The following is a 15,982-nucleotide window of genomic DNA, read 5'->3' on the forward strand; positions in this document are numbered from 1 at the left end:
TGTGATTGGCTGATGGGTGTCACATGGTACAGGGGAGTGGAAAAAGACATAACTTTTAAAATTGTCAGAAAAAAATTCACTACTCATTTGAAGTTCAGACTAACTGCTATTGCATTGTCTTGTTATCTTGCATTTGTTGATTATGCAAATCTACTCCGTTGACTGGTCCTTTAAACAACTTCTTACTTATCAACTTTCATTACAGTTAAACCCAGGTTCTGGACAATCTGTGATGGGCACAATGATAGTTGGGTAACACAATGTCCCACCTAAAAGCACTACCTAAGCCCCAATGTTAAATCCATGATATATATTTTTGATAACTAATCAGTAATTTTACCCCTTGGCTGCCAGTAACATACAAATGAATGATTTTACCTCTTTAGCTCTTTAGCTCTTTAGCTGCCAGTAACAAGTAAACAGAAGGGATTATAACCTCACTACTTTCTGCTCCATACTGTAGTGCATATAGGCATGTGGATTTTTTTTCACAAGCACTTGTTAATTTACAATATTTAGTTCTTATTAAAAATATTTAAGGAAAAAAATGTCTCTATATATGGCAATTAAAAACATGGTGGGGGAGGGGCATATGAGGTGGGAGGGGCACATGAGGTGGGAGGGGCAATAGGGTAGAGGAGGGGCAGAGGAGGTAGGTAGGTGGAGCAAAGAGGAGATGGGGCACTTCCACATTTTTGCATGGGGGGGCCCTGGTTGGTCTCAGTCTGCACCTGCACAGAAAACACACAGACATATGCACACACCCTCACAGAGAAACCCATAGAAAATACACAAAGACATATGCACATACCCTCACAGAGACATCCACAGAAAACACACAAAGACATACACACCCACCCTCACAGTGGCATCCACACAAAATACACAAAGACATACATACACACACACACACACACACACACACACATACCCTCACATAGACACCCACAGAAAATGCACAAATAAATATGCACACACCCTCACAGAGACATCCACAGAAAACACAGAAATACACACACACACACACACTCACAGAGACATCCTTTGCACCATTGAACTGAATGTAGCTCGCTCCTACTACCAGACCAGAGCGGAAGCGAGCTACATTCAGTTCAATGGCGTAATCGGGCGTGCTGTGACTAGAAAGCATGCCTGCAAAGCGCTTTTGAAAAATAAGACCTGCTTAGTAGAGCCTGGAGCGGAGCCCAGGTAAATCCAACTTTGGAATAAAAAATCTTGCAATGCTTTTGATTTATGAAGCTGCCGCTAAGATAATGTTTTATAATTCTGCACTATGTGCAGAATATTATAACATTATTTTGAAGGTTTACTGTCCCTTTAATAACTGACTTGCTACCTGGCACATCAACCATTTAGTAATACTCTGTCAGGATTGGAAAGGGGATGATGTACACATAAATGGTCAAACCCCCTGTACAACACTGCAAATGAAGGAGTTCATTTGTGAAACAATCTCTGCTCCCATCCCGCTCTCCTGTGTTCTCTGCCACTTTTTCTTGGCGATGAAAGTTCTGAACAAAAAACAAACAAACAATTTCACTAATCAACAAGAAAGATTTCAGTAAGTTACAAATTCTGTACCATTTTCATTTGCCTGTTCGGTATGCGGCCAAATGAATGAATAAGCCTATATTTTGATGTTAAAAGGAAAGCATTATCCTGGAGCATTACACTATATAATCCAAAGTAAATACTGTACAGGCACTTACAGGCCTTATGTAAACACAAAATCCTTTATTATATAGCAGCACAAAGTTGATGTTTCGGCTTCAATAGGAGGCTTTGTCAAGACAATACAAATCCTCCAAGCCACATATGAAACAGTATTACCAGCTAGCTCTATGCCCTTCTACCCTAGGTTTGTGCCTGCAAATATCTATTTAATTTCATTTTCATCTTTTTGTCCTTCTGTCTGTGTCCATGAGTAACTTGGTTGCTACTTTTTTTTTTTTTAAACTTTATTTATAGAAAAGAATCCGAGTCATACATGGTAAATGCAGTCATAATAATGCAGGTGTGACAAAGTGTTCACCTGCAGAACAAAACAGTTTTCAGAGCATGTTATATCAAAGCATACCAGCAAAGGAATACAATAAGTATATGTGATCATCATGTATGTCCTGGGACTCAACTTTTTTCTAAGAACATTTTTTACAATCAACCAAAGAAAAAGAGGAGAAAACGAGAAAGAAAACATATCAGCTAAGAGCAGAGAAGAAAGATAATAGTATACAAAGAAGAATGAAAGGAAGAGAAGAAAGGAAGAAAAATAACATATAGCAGCCATACTTACCCAGAGTACCTCCGGGTCCCCCCTCCCTCGAAATGCAGGTCACTCACGGGCCTGATCCGTGGATAGACACCAATTTCCTCTGAGGTTTTCATTTAAAACATATTGGCTATTTTTAAAAGGAAGCAGAACCCTATCCCTTACTGTGTCAGGTAGGTGCAGCAAATAAGCCTCCCATTTGAGGAGAAATCTCTTGACTCTTTTCTCAGGGTCCCCCCTAGTATCTGCCTGCTCAATCAGCATCTGATCATGAATTGTTTTAAGTAGGTGTTGAAAAGGTAAGTTTCGGTCCCCTGTCCACTCTCTCAGGATAATTTGTTTAGCTAGCATGAGTATGGTATTTAAAAAAATGTCGTGCTTGTATGTCTGATCTCTAGGTGTCAGAAAGATTACATGTTGTGCCGAGAGGGACACAGTTTGTTTAGTTAATTTGGATAGCCAGTACGCAATTTTTTGCCAAAATTTTTGTATTTTAGGGCAACTCCAGAGTAGGTGCACCCAATCAGGAGATTCAAGGCGGCATTTACTACAGGAGTTGAGTGCTCCTTCAACCCATTTAGCCCTTAGGCCAGGAGTGATGTAAGCTTGATGTAAGAATTTCAGGTGTGATTCCCTCAATTTTGCAGAGATAGTACTTTGGTGTGCCCTCTCGAAACTCGTGGCGATCAATGACGGGTCAATCTCTAGCTCCCCAAAATGGGACCACTTTGATACAATGCCATGAAGCACATGATCCTTAGAGTGACGGATCAGTAAGTTATATGTATGTGACAGCCTCAGAGGGCCTAACTTTGCCAGCGCACTCAATGTATCTAAATTAGAGGCTTCTACAGAGAGGAGTCCCTCTGAAATCAAGGTGGATACGTAGTGTCGGCACTGAAAATATGCAAACTTGTGTGTGTGCGGGAGGTTATAACGTGATTTTAGGTCTTGGAAGGGCAGTATTTCTAGAGTCAGGGGTCGGAAAAGTTGATGCAATCGTGTGAGTTGTAATTGTTGCCATGTCTGAAATGCTTGCGTGGTGTAACCAGGGAGGAAGTCTAAATTACCCTGGATCGGGAGATATTTACTAGCCAAACGTTGTATACCCCAGAGTCTACAAATCTTGGTCCAGGCTCTTAGAGGATCCCTAAACAGTATATGGTTTTGAATGAACGGGGATAGAGATTTCAAATTTGCATGAGGCAGATAAGCTAAATGCAGTGGTTTAATGATGTTAGACTCTAGGTCAGGGACAGTATAATAGTTTTTCCCTACCAGCCAGTCCAATGCAAATCTAGAGAGAGCCGCCCAGTTATACCATATTATATTAGGAAGACGGAGCCCTCCTCCTCCCACTGTCATTGACAAGGAGGTTCTGCCTATTCTATGTTTTTTGCCCTGCCAGACAAAGTTCCCAATGGCAGTTTGCAAAGATGTCGCATCCTTTTGAGTGAGGAGAAGAGGCAACATCTGTAATGGATAAAGAAGTTTGGGCAGGGCAACCATTTTAAAAAGGTGCACCCTACCCGAAAGAGAGAGGGGGAGTTTCATCCAACTCAGCAGCATTTGCTTAATGTCACCTATAGTCCCAGCGAGATTCAAAGAGTATAACATATGTGGGTTAACATGTATCCATATGCCTAAGTATTTAAAACTACCCTGAGTAGTCTTAAGACCAAAATCTACTAAGGTCATGTTTCGGGAGTTTTGCAACCAGGTGGCCTCTGATTTGTCAATGTTGATCTTGTACCCCGAAAACCTGCCAAAATCATCGATAACTTTCAAAAGAGGCTGTAAGTTAGAACCAGGATCTCCTACAAAGAGCAGTAAGTCATCGGCGTAAAGTGATAGATGCTGCTTTTGGCCACATATATCTAAGCCGGCACATTGTTGCCTGATGTAGGACGCCAGGGGTTCGATTGTTGGTTGCTACTTTTAATGGACCTCTGATGTTCCTTTTACTGGCTGTCTCACAGTCCTTTTGACTGATATTTTCACTTACCATTTGACCAGCCCATTCTATGTCCCTCTAACTGGCCTTCTCCATTCTCACCTCACCTTTAATACTCCTTGAATACATATTACTGCTGTCCCCATGATACCCTTTTCAATTCAATTTTGAATATTTCCCCTTCTCTGTCCATGTGGCTCCCTCTTTCACCCCTCACTACCCATGTGACTCTGTCTATCTAAATCACTAACTCTGTTGCCACCCCTCTCAATCAATCTGAAATAAAAAAACAAGAAATGCGTAATGTGTTTGTAGCAAATGTAACCTGCTTGTCTTTTTCAGTTCAGAACAAACTATAAAACTGACAATATGGGGCAGATCAGGCACTCATATACTGTAAACCAAAGTATCAAATTTGATGATGATGGCGATGATAATGATGAAGTCTTTTTTTTTTTTGTTGTTTGCTGCTTCCTTCTGCGTAGGTCCTTTGAAAGCTAACAAAATTAATGTACACCCTATAACAGACCTATCGTGTAATTTTCTGTGGCTTTCCAAACTGAAAGGGATCAATAGCTCCCACTAAAATCACCACATATCTTGGGTGCTTTTTCAGTTAATGCAATGATTGATTTTAATTGTGTTCAAATAAAAAAAATAAAATAAAAAAAAAAAAACATTTTTAAAAAGCTGCTTTGCAATATTTATTGAGAACTTATCTAAAAGTTTGAAATCTATGTTATAGAATGGAAAACTTAATGGTATGTTTGAAGAATTTATCAAGCGAGTTATTTACAAAATATTTCACAGATCTTAATGAATTTTGTAGAAAATCATTAGAAAAGCTTTTCTAAAGGATTGGAATTTACCCTCATGATAAGAAGATTGATTAGAAGATCATTTGAAAATATATTACTGTAATGTTATGTTTTTAATCCATTACTCCTTCCATTACAAAATATTTGTGTATATACAAGAATAATTTACCTTATTTAAATACTTTTTCTCCCACTATTTCAAGGGATCGACAGTTATGATGCCTAGATTATCCAAAACATTGGGTGCATTATTTTAGGTAAGTCTCTGTACATCTAGGGCAAATCAATACTCTAGCAGAATGGGTATCATTCCACTGATTATGCCTGGGATATACTTCCTTTCAATTACTTACAAACCTTCTTTAAGACTCATTGTGTTGGACAGCCTATTGAAAAAGGTTATTGGAAAATACAATATTGATTTAAAACAATTAGGTCAATTCAAATGAAAGGGAGGACGCTAGAACAGAGATAACCTCTTCATATGCTTAGTGCCTTGTCATTATTATCTTTTGAAGACTTTAATTCTTAATAGTGACACCTGTTTGCTAGCATGATTTTTCTACAGATAAAGTCCCATATCCATGAATACACAGGACTTATCAGAGCTAAGCAGATGATCTAGTATAATTTGAAAACACTCTGGAATTAGGAATTGTTAAAAAGTAAGCACTGAAAATTAAAAGATGATCTATCTCCAACTCACAACACTTTTATAACCCTAGTAAAATTTTGTTGTAGTGACCAAAATATGTCACTGTGCTCACTATTCACAGTTGAAGCTCTTAATCACTCTTTTGATCATTTGTATGTTTTTCACACACACATGCAATCACACACACACATATAAACACAATGTTCTGCCTAATGTACTTAGACCCATGATATTTGTAGTATTCCAGAACCACATACACACAACAAAGAGTGAACTGTATAGGAATAATCAATCCACTTGTGCAGAATTTAAAATAGCACATATTTATTTCATCATTTAAAGTATATTATTGCAGCAATACTATGACTTGTTTTAGATGTCATTAACTCCATGGGGAATCTCCAAGTTTAAAATGGGTAATATATAGATAAATTATATTGCTCATAGGGATGATGTAGTCAAAATGATTCCTTTTGCAGCCACCATGCCCTTGAGTTACTTCTTAAACTTGAGCATCATTATAATTTTTGGGAATACAATTTTAAACAGTAGTGTATACTCCGAAAAGCTTATCTAAAAATCTTCTTACAAAATTCACTAATAAAGCGTAAACGGAATTTTCTGTAGATAAAGCATTTAAAAAACTATTGTAATCCAAACATTGACAATTCTACAAATTGCAGTTTCTACAGATGAGTTCAGCCTGTTTTCCTTTTAGCAACAATTCATGATGTTTTAAAGGTTCCAGAAGACATTCTAACTATGCCCAGTACATCTTTTCCATGCCCAGCTTCTCCATTTCGCTGTCCGGCTCTGCCTGCTTCTTACCCCTCTATGACGTGACTACTACAATGAGCCATGGTTCCCCCACTCCAAATCTCCCTGCTGTACACACCAACCTCCCCATCTCAGATAGTATAAGCAACATGTTGTGAGGTATGTAATATCATATTCAAGCTATATAACCTATCGGCCATACAAGCACAACATATTTAGGGAACATAGGGAAAAGTCCATTCCCGGCAACATTCCTAAGTGTTTTCAGCATCAATACATCAGTGAGTGAGATGCTTCTGTTGGCTATGACAACAAGTTTTAATCTTGGTGGGCCAATTTTTTTTTTTTATTAAATAAGTTTTTATTAGTAAAATTGGTACAAAACCACAAAACAAAACAGTTACACTCGGCATATTAGGCAACAGATTACATTCGAACGTTCAAAAGAAAAATGGCATTCTAAGAAAATCGTTTTACTCAGCTCAATGGTCTAGCCCAAAGGATAGTCATACGTCAGTTATGTATTTGGATGTTACAAGTGTTATTTACTGGTTTGTCATAGGGAAGATTTAGCTTCCTTTTTAATATTTTGGATATCATATGGCTATTTACGCCATACATATTGAACCTGGCAGTTAAGGGGGTAAAATGGAGAGCTTACATAGTGTGTGTGTTTGAGAGCAAAACAGATAGGGGTAGACACCCATCTCTCTTAGGAGGGGGGGAGGAGGGTGTTAAGGGGGGAGTAGGGGCATCAGAAGAGGAAGGAGGGGGGGGAGAGCAGTGAGGGGTACCACAGGCCTGACACAGTGGGGCACCTCCTCTAGGAAGGCAAATAAGATAGGCACAGGAGGGTCGCTAGAGTTGAAGAGAAAGGGGACATCATGTTGTTGGCTTTAGATAGGTCTCCCATGGAACCCAGACTAGGGAAAAGACATCTGACTGTTTCCTGGTACGGAAGACATAGTCTTCCATTGTCTTTACATATTGCAGGTAGTCAACAACTGCCTGCCATCGTGGAGGCAGTTGTTTCTTCCAATTCCTGGTGATTAACATCTTGACTGATGTCAATATATAGATTAGCAAATATCTTTTGTGCTTTGGCAGTTTTTTAACTCCCAGATGTAAGAGAGCTAGGCCCGGAGTGTCTGGGGTCGGGAGTTCCAAGGCCTTGCAGACCTCACATGTTTTCGACCAAAGTGGTCGGAGCTTGCTACATGACCACCACACATGCAGCGGGGTGCCTATCTCTCCACAGTCCCTCCAACATAGTGGAGAATGCTCAGGGTACAGAGTCCGAAGTTTGGACGGCACCAAGTGCCATCTGGTTATGATCTTGAAGTAGAGTTCATACATTGTAGCACAATGAAGTGCGGATTTAGTCAGCTGTATCGCTTTAGTCCAGTCGAGCTCCGTAAAGGCGAGTCTCAATTCTGCTTCCCAGGATGTCATATGCCTAGTTTTCATCAGGGTGGGAGGTCCCAAAAGGGACCGTGAGAGGCTTGCACAGTTGAAGGTTTGCCTTCCATCTCATCTCCCAGAAAGTTGGAGTCCTGATTTTTTCAACCAGGAATCCCCATGACTTCATCAAAGATCTTAGCCTCATAAAGTCAAATTTTAGGGTGCCAGGAATGTCAAATTTAGTGATCATGTCTTGAGGCAAGAGGAGATTCTCATTCAGGTAGAAATCACTCAGAGAGGTGATTTCCAGGGCCTTCCAGGGGGCAAGCCGAATGTTTGGGAGCCCCTGTAGGAGTGACACGACAGGATGTATGGGTGAAGGGTGCGGGGCTATCAACTGTTGGTGTCTGAGGCGGAACCAAACCACTTGACAGTCTTTGATGAGATGGTTGGAGATCGGTATCTGCGCGGCCAAGTGAGGTGGAACCCACAGTAGGTCTGAGAGGTCGACATGAGCGGGGAGTGAAGCTTGTTCCAGCTCCCTCCATCTGGTAGGGGGCAGGGCAGGTCCCCACGCCGAGACGTGTGAGATCATTGCCGCTTCATATAATTTAACATTGGATAACATTGGGTAGCCCCAGCCCACCTCTGTCTACAGGAACCTGAAGCGTGGCCGCGGCCACCCTCTGTCGCTTATTGTCCCAAACATAGGCATTGAACGCGGTTTGGAAACCACGTAAAATCTTTTCCGGGACTGAGATGGGGACGCACCGCATAAGGTAGGTTAGTTTAGGGAGGATCATCATCTTCAGAGCGGCGATTCTGCCCATCCAGGAGATTTCCTCATATTTTTTAGATTTCAGTCTCACCTCAGTTTCCCGCAGGAGAACAGAGTAGTTCGCCTGCAACACCCTATTTTTGTCATGTGACAGGAAGACACCAAGATGTTTGATCCCATCTGTTGACCACCTGAACGAGTAGAGTCGCTTAAGGCGTCTCTGTTCTGATTGCTCAATGTGAATCATGTAGGCCTCTGTTTTGGTCACATTGACCTTATAGTTCGAAATGTTACTAAAAGCGTCAATAATCTCAAAAAGGTAGGGAAGTGACTCCACCGGGTTGGTGAGGAAGAGAGTGAGGTCGTCGGCAAAGAGTGCCAATTTCTGGAGTGTGTCGTGTATCTGAAGGCCCTGAACCTCAGGGCTTCCTCTAATGGCCTCCGCGAGAGGCTCCATAACCAACGCGAAAAGGAGCGGAGACAGGGGACACCCCTGCCTGGTTCCATTTCTGATCTCAATTTTAGGAGAACAGAAACCCATACCTTTAATTACAGCCGTCGGGGAAGCATATAGGGCGGCAATAGCTGTACGAAATGTCTCAGGGATCCCAAAGCGTTCTAAAGTGCAAAACATATAATCCCACCCCACCCTGTCAAACGCTTTTTCCGCGTCCATAGACAGGGTGAGGAGAGGTAGCCCCATATCAGCTGTTTCTATAAATATGTTCAGTAGTCTACGGGTGTTATCTGTACCTTGCCTCCCTTGCACAAATCCCACTTGGTCCAAATGGACCAGTGAGGGCAGGTGCTTTCCAAGCCTAGTCGCGAGGACCTTGGCATAGACTTTCACGTCCACGTTAATAAGGGAGATGGGCCGATAGCTCTCACAGAGCGTCAGGTCCTTCCCCTCCTTGGGTATAGTCAAGATAGTGGCTTCCAAGAATTCGGGGAGAAAAGTTCCCTCCCTCCGTACCTCACCGAAAAGACGGAGCAGGATAGGTGACACTAGATGGGCAAAGGTACGGTAGAAGAGGCTCGTGAATCCATCTGGACCTGGAGCCTTGTGCGGCTTCAAGGTCAATATGGCTGTTTTGATTTCTTCCAGAGTGAATGGGGCAGTTAAATCCTCCGCTGAGTCAGCTCCTAGAGAAGGGAGGTCCAACCGTGCCAGAAACTGCTGGGCAGCTGTTCTGCGGGTCTCGGCTCCGGAGGAGTCATTGTTTAGATTATATAGGGCAGTATAGTAGTCGGCAAACGCCTTCCCTATACTCTTTGGTGAGCGGACTACACCAGTCTTCGTAGTGATTGCTGGGATTCTGGCTTGAACCGCTTGATCTCTGAGTTTACGAGCCAGCAACCTATCAGCCTTGTTCCCTTTGTAATAATAGACCTGTCGGAGTCGAAGCAGGTTTGCCTGAACTCGTAGTTGCTCCCTCTTGGCAATTTCATCTCTGATGGCACCGACTCGGTCGCCCAAAGTGGGAGTGGGGGTATTTTTGTTGGCCAATTCAGACTGTCTCAGTTCCGCATACAGCTTAGCGAGGGAAACTTTATTTTTAGCTTTTAGTAATGCACTTCTTTTAATAAAATGACCCCTGAGATAGGCTTTGAGTGTAGCCCACAGGATTCCCTGGCTCGTGTCACCCGTATCGTTGTGTCTCAGAAAATCCGAGATTGTCTCCACTAGTTGTGGGATTTCCCCCTCAGTCAGGAAATGATCAGGTAGCTTCCAGGAGGGCCTACTATCTGGAGGGTGCAGGTTGGTGCACCCAACGCTGACAAGGTCATGATCCGACCAGGGGCATGGTCTTATTCGTGGGGCGCAGAATTGATCTAACGTCCAAGAGTCACACAGGAGATAGTCAATCCTGGAGTAGGAGTAATGGGGTTTGGAGAAATGGGTGTAATCTCTTTCAGATGGTGCAAGACAGCGCCAGATGTCATAGAAGCCATGCTGGTACATAAGTTTACGTAGCGCATTGGACTGGGTATTAAGGTTTCGGTCGGAGGGGCAAGCTTTTGGAGTTTTTTTGTCTAAAGTAGGGTCCCAAACCAGATTGAGGTCTCCCCCTATCAATAGGTGTCCCCTTTTAACTTCCCCTAGCCTCACCAGGAACTGTCTCAGGAATGGGATCTGTTTGGTGTTTGGGGTGTATATGGAAGCTAGGGTGTAAAGGATTCCATTCAATGTGCAAATTAGGATCAAATATCTACCCTCGGGGTCACGGTCTACATATTCTATAGCACAGGAGATGTCTCTGTGGATCAGGATTGCTACCCCTCTCTTTTTCTCTGAGAAGGAAGCTGTTTCGCATACAGGGTAGTGCATTGGGTTGCGGAATGGCTTAGATTTGGTGTCCCAATGGGTCTCCTGGAGGAACACAATATGTAATTTGTGGGAGTTGAGGTAATTGGAGAGGAGGCTACATTTAGTGGGAGAGTTTAAGCCCTGGGCATTGAGGGTAGCTACAGTTAGGGGCGCCATAAGTTGTGAAGGTTCAATATCACTAGTAGGACAAAACAGAGTAGGTGTGAGGGGCTTGTCTAGGGGGCCGAAAAGGGGGGTGCGAAGCAAAGAGGGTAGGGGTAAATCTGCTTGCTCTCAGGTAACTATGTAGGGTGAATGAAAACTGTCAGGGTATTTATCGATGTGTCAGATACACTATCGCTATAAGTGCTCCTACAGAAAAGTGTAAGAGGTCACAACTGTCAAGGAGGGGGGGAGGCCAGCATGTGGAGCCTGGCCCCAGTCAGTCATTCTGTGTCATGTGTCAAGTGCCCACTAAGAGGTGGGTTCTCCAGTCGGTGTCCTGCATATCGTCACTCATATGTTGTGCGGTAGACCAAGCTTGTTAAATACACAGCTTAACACAGACAAATATTAACACGTTTCAGCAAGGTTGAATACATCAAGAAGAATTAAGCGATGCCATAAACTATTGGGTATCAAGTAGAGCAGACGACAATATTAGTAAATATGTTAGTTAACATTTTTATCGTACAATTCTTAACCCACCAGCTGATTAACTGGTAACATTCATTTATAACACGAAAACTGTACTCAAATTATATATTGCAAAACATTTCAATGAGACATTGCTTAAAAACGATGGGACTTGGATACCAAAGGAGGGGTAGTTACAGCCAAGTTGTATAACAATTCTACAGACAGGTTTCTCAACTTTGTGAAATATAAACAAACAATAATTACCGATAACAACAATGCTAAAACGCATCAACCCTTGCATATCCCTCTATGCTGAGAAGAGAACATATACTAAACGGAGAGGGGAAGGATTTAGGGAGAACCATAAAACATTAGGAAATGAGAACATCCATGCTAGGTCCTTAAGAGGACCGTAGTGGCAGCAGATCCCTTATGGAACATCTAGGACCCTAAGGGAGAGCAGGGGGCCTCATAGCCCTGCGATTGGTGTGTAATATTGAGCTAGGTAGGGTCATGTTGCGCCTGGGCCAGTGGAGGCACTGTCAGAGGGCGAGAGATTTTCTGCGTACTGTGGAGGTTTCTTCTGGGAGTTTCCCACTCTTTGAGGGAGAGGTCGCCACTCTGGGGCTGAAGCCCTCAATCCCCTGTTTGGATCTTTAGGCTGCTGAGAATCAGGGGGGTCCGGCGGTAAGAGGTCCCATTTTTGCATGAGTTCTCTAGCTTGTTGCGGAGAGGAAACTGTGTATTGATGGCCTTCTTTGGTGATATGTAGCTTGACGGGGAACCCCCAACGGTATTTGATGGCTTTATCTCTCATCAGCTTGGTGTAGGGTTGATAGTGGCACCGTAACTGAAGGGTATGTGGTGAGAGATCTTGGTAGATCTGTATCTCTGAGTATTGACCCGGGAGGGATCTGCCCCCGCAAGAGCTCGAAGGAGTTTGTCTCTGAAGGTGTAGTAATGCAGGCGGGCTATAACATCACGAGGCTTATCACCATCACTAGATCTGGGCCTCAGCGCTCTGTGTGCCCGATCTATCAATCTCTCCTGACCTTCTTCTGGGCCTAAGATCTCAGCGAACATCTCTCTGAGGAATTTCTCTAGGTCCTGTGGGGAGACCGTCTCGTGGATACCTTTCACCCGGATATTATTGCGTCGGGTACGATCTTCCAAGTCCGCCAATTTGACTTCAAGGTCCGATATTTGCTCAGCTAAGCATTGAGAGTACCCGAGTAGGTTCGAATGATCTACCATCAAATCCTCCTGTTTGCGCTCTATTATGTCTGTACGCTCACCTATGGAGGCTATGTCACGTTTCAAGTCCGCGTGGCTCTTTTCAAATTTCTTAGTTAGGGAGTCATGATGCGAGGCCAGGAGCGCTGTGATAGAGTCCATAAGGTTATTATTAACCTCCTTGTCAGCACGCAGTGAACGCCCTACAGACCGGGCCAAGGCCGATTCACTGGTGGTCTCAGCTGAGCTACTAGCATCTGTAAGTTCTTCATCTGAGGCAGCCTGAGATCTGGGGAGAGGGTTGCTGAAATGATCCACCACTGTACGCTTGGGGGTATTTAAGGGTTTCTGTTTTCTTTTGAATGTTTGAGGCATTTTGCTGACCTGCATGGGTTCTCAGGTAGGGTTGTGGGCATGTGACAACACTATAGAGATCAGCTGTTATCTGGCTGACTGGGGCCTTGGCATAGAAAAGTAATCTACATATCCTTAGGGTACATCACAATAAGGAGAAATGGTTAGACTTGGAATTGTTAGGTGAGCTATCTCCTGGTCGCCAGGGCCCCCTCTCGACTCAGGGATAGGGGATACGACCCTAAGGAAGGGAAAAGGGGAAAGGGAAGTGACCAGCCTAGACTAGCTAGGCTGGAAAGGGTGAGCCTTGAGGGGTCACTGCCTTAATGAAACAATAACTAGGTAAGGGTAATAGGTAAGGCAGCAATGGTGGAAGCCTGTCAGGGAATAAGGGTGGTTAGGCAGACAGTGGCAATGCAGTTATAATAGGCCTCCTAACAGCACACTGAATCTAGTAGTTTGAAGACAACACTCACATAAAACTTCAAAACAGTGTCTATGTATAATCTTACAGGAACTGTCAGTGCTGTTAAGAGAAAGTATTGGTTATTAGAGAAACAACAAATAGTAAACAGGTAAAACAGTACACGTGCCTAATGCTCGAAGACAATAACGCTGACGCAGCAGCTTTGCATAAAATAACTGGCAGCTGTTAGAGTAAACTTTGTTGAAACCAGAGCTCTAAAGTGCCCACAGAGCACAACCCAGGCGCATCAGTAAAGAGACACCAAATAAGGGATATGTGGGCAATTCCCTAAGTGCAAGTCCTGTAGATATTCAGAAGGTCTCAGACAGGCTGTGGCCCTTCAGGGCAGGGTCCTTAAGAAGGAGTATGGGTTTGTAAATATGTGGGGAGGCTTATCAGACCTCAGAGTCCCAAGTATCTTAGGTGGAGTTAGGGGGAACAAAACCCTCCAGTGACCAAAAAACAGTTCAGAGTGTCTAAATTCTGCTCCTACAGAGCGTCACTTGCCTGTTAGGTTTAGTCTAGGTGACAGTCATATAATAGTAGTGCCGGGTAGGGCTAAACTTGTGAGGAGGATGGAAAATGTACCTAGAACCTTAGACACTGTGAAGGCCTGGTGATATAAAGGCCAGGCAAGCCTTTTTGGGCCGTACAGTTTTAATAGGGTGTGATTGTGGCCTACTGGTAACAGGTGATATCGGTGAGAAGGAGCTGGTTCTGAGTGTATGCAAAACAAACATAAAACAGCCGAAAAAGCTGCAATCTCACCCAATATGGTCCAGCAAGCCTCCTCTATTGTCTGTTGGATCGTGGTAGGAATGTGGACGAACTCGCCAAGGGCTGCGGCACTGTGTTGTGCTCCACGTGTGTCCCGTCCGGGCTGTGTCTGATCTGGAGGCCGTCCAAGATGGCCGCAACTCGCGCCAATACAGAAAGTAGCAAGGGGCCTGGCGGGAGTCTCGGGACACACCGGTTTCCACCGATCATCAGCTGGGCTGTCCTCTGCTGCGGCAACTTTGTGGAGATAGGTCCGGCTCTTCTCAGGTTGTGTCTCTCTGCAGGATAGTCGGTAAGTCCGGAACCCCGCCAAGGATACCTCTGCGGCGCTCTCTGGCGGTATGCCCTCTGGCAAGATGGCAGGACTGAGCGCCAAAGTCGGCAGTCTGTAATTACCAGGGGAATGATAGCTTGCGGTGGGCCAGCTGTGACAGCCTCAGGTGGGGAGCCCCCAAACCGGTACCTCCGTGTAGCGAGAGTGAAGTTAGGTGGATGCCAAGTATAAGACGCTCCGGTCCAGGTGATGGGACGATCAACAGCTAAGTCCCTGAAAGTGCACCCGTTTGGTTGAGAAGCCTCTCAGTCAATGTGCCCAGTAACGGCTATGGCTCCGGAGCGGAGCCCCGACCCTCCGGTGCCTGTATGTGGAGCGTCTCAGGCGTTTAAGCTGCAGTCTGGGCTTGCTTGTGTCAGGTTCCTCGCTAGGATGGAGGCAGAGAGGGATAAAAAAGTACAAAGTTCTTAAGAGGTTGCCTCAGGATGGTAGGGATACTTGTTAAAAGTCGTTCAACAAGTTTTTGTACTCCTTTGCAAAGGTATAAAATGACAAAATAGCACTTTTTATGTTATATTAGACCGGAGCTCTGCCACAGCACGTCTTCTCCTCTTGATGGCTAGCTCCGTTGGTGGGCCAATTTTATCATATCAGCTCCTAATCTAAGGAGAGCAAGACCGTCTTTCATATTTCTGAGATGGGACAAATTAAATGTAGTTGAGAAACAAATAGCAACATTAATGCCAGTTTTGTTATAAAGGAATTCATTAATTCACAATAAATTAAAACATTTGAAACTGCAATTTTGATGCCAAATTTTCAATGTTTTGCAGTCCAGGGGCATTCACTTTGAAAAAACCTCTTAAAGGGATATGAAACCCAACACTTTTTTTTATTATTATTATTCAGACAAAGCATGCAATTAAAAAAAAAAGTTTCCAGTTTACAAATGTTACTTGTTCCCATGGTAGTCTTTATTAAAGAGATACCTAAGTAGGTGTCTGGAGAAATACATGGCAGAAAATAGTGCTGCCATCTCATTTTCATGCAAATGGATAACATACTTGCATAGCTGCTGCCGTATAATACTCCAGTCTTGTACACTCCTAAGCTTTCTTCAACTAAAGACACCAAAAGAAAAAAGTCAATTTAATAATTGAAGTAAATTAGAACATTGTTTAAAATTGTATGCTCTATTTGAATCATGAAAGAAAAAACTTTGGTTCAATGCCACTTTAAGAGTGTTAATGATTAAACA

This window comes from Bombina bombina, chromosome 5 (assembly GCF_027579735.1).
Source record: "Bombina bombina isolate aBomBom1 chromosome 5, aBomBom1.pri, whole genome shotgun sequence".
Classification (NCBI taxonomy): Eukaryota; Metazoa; Chordata; class Amphibia; order Anura; family Bombinatoridae; genus Bombina; species Bombina bombina.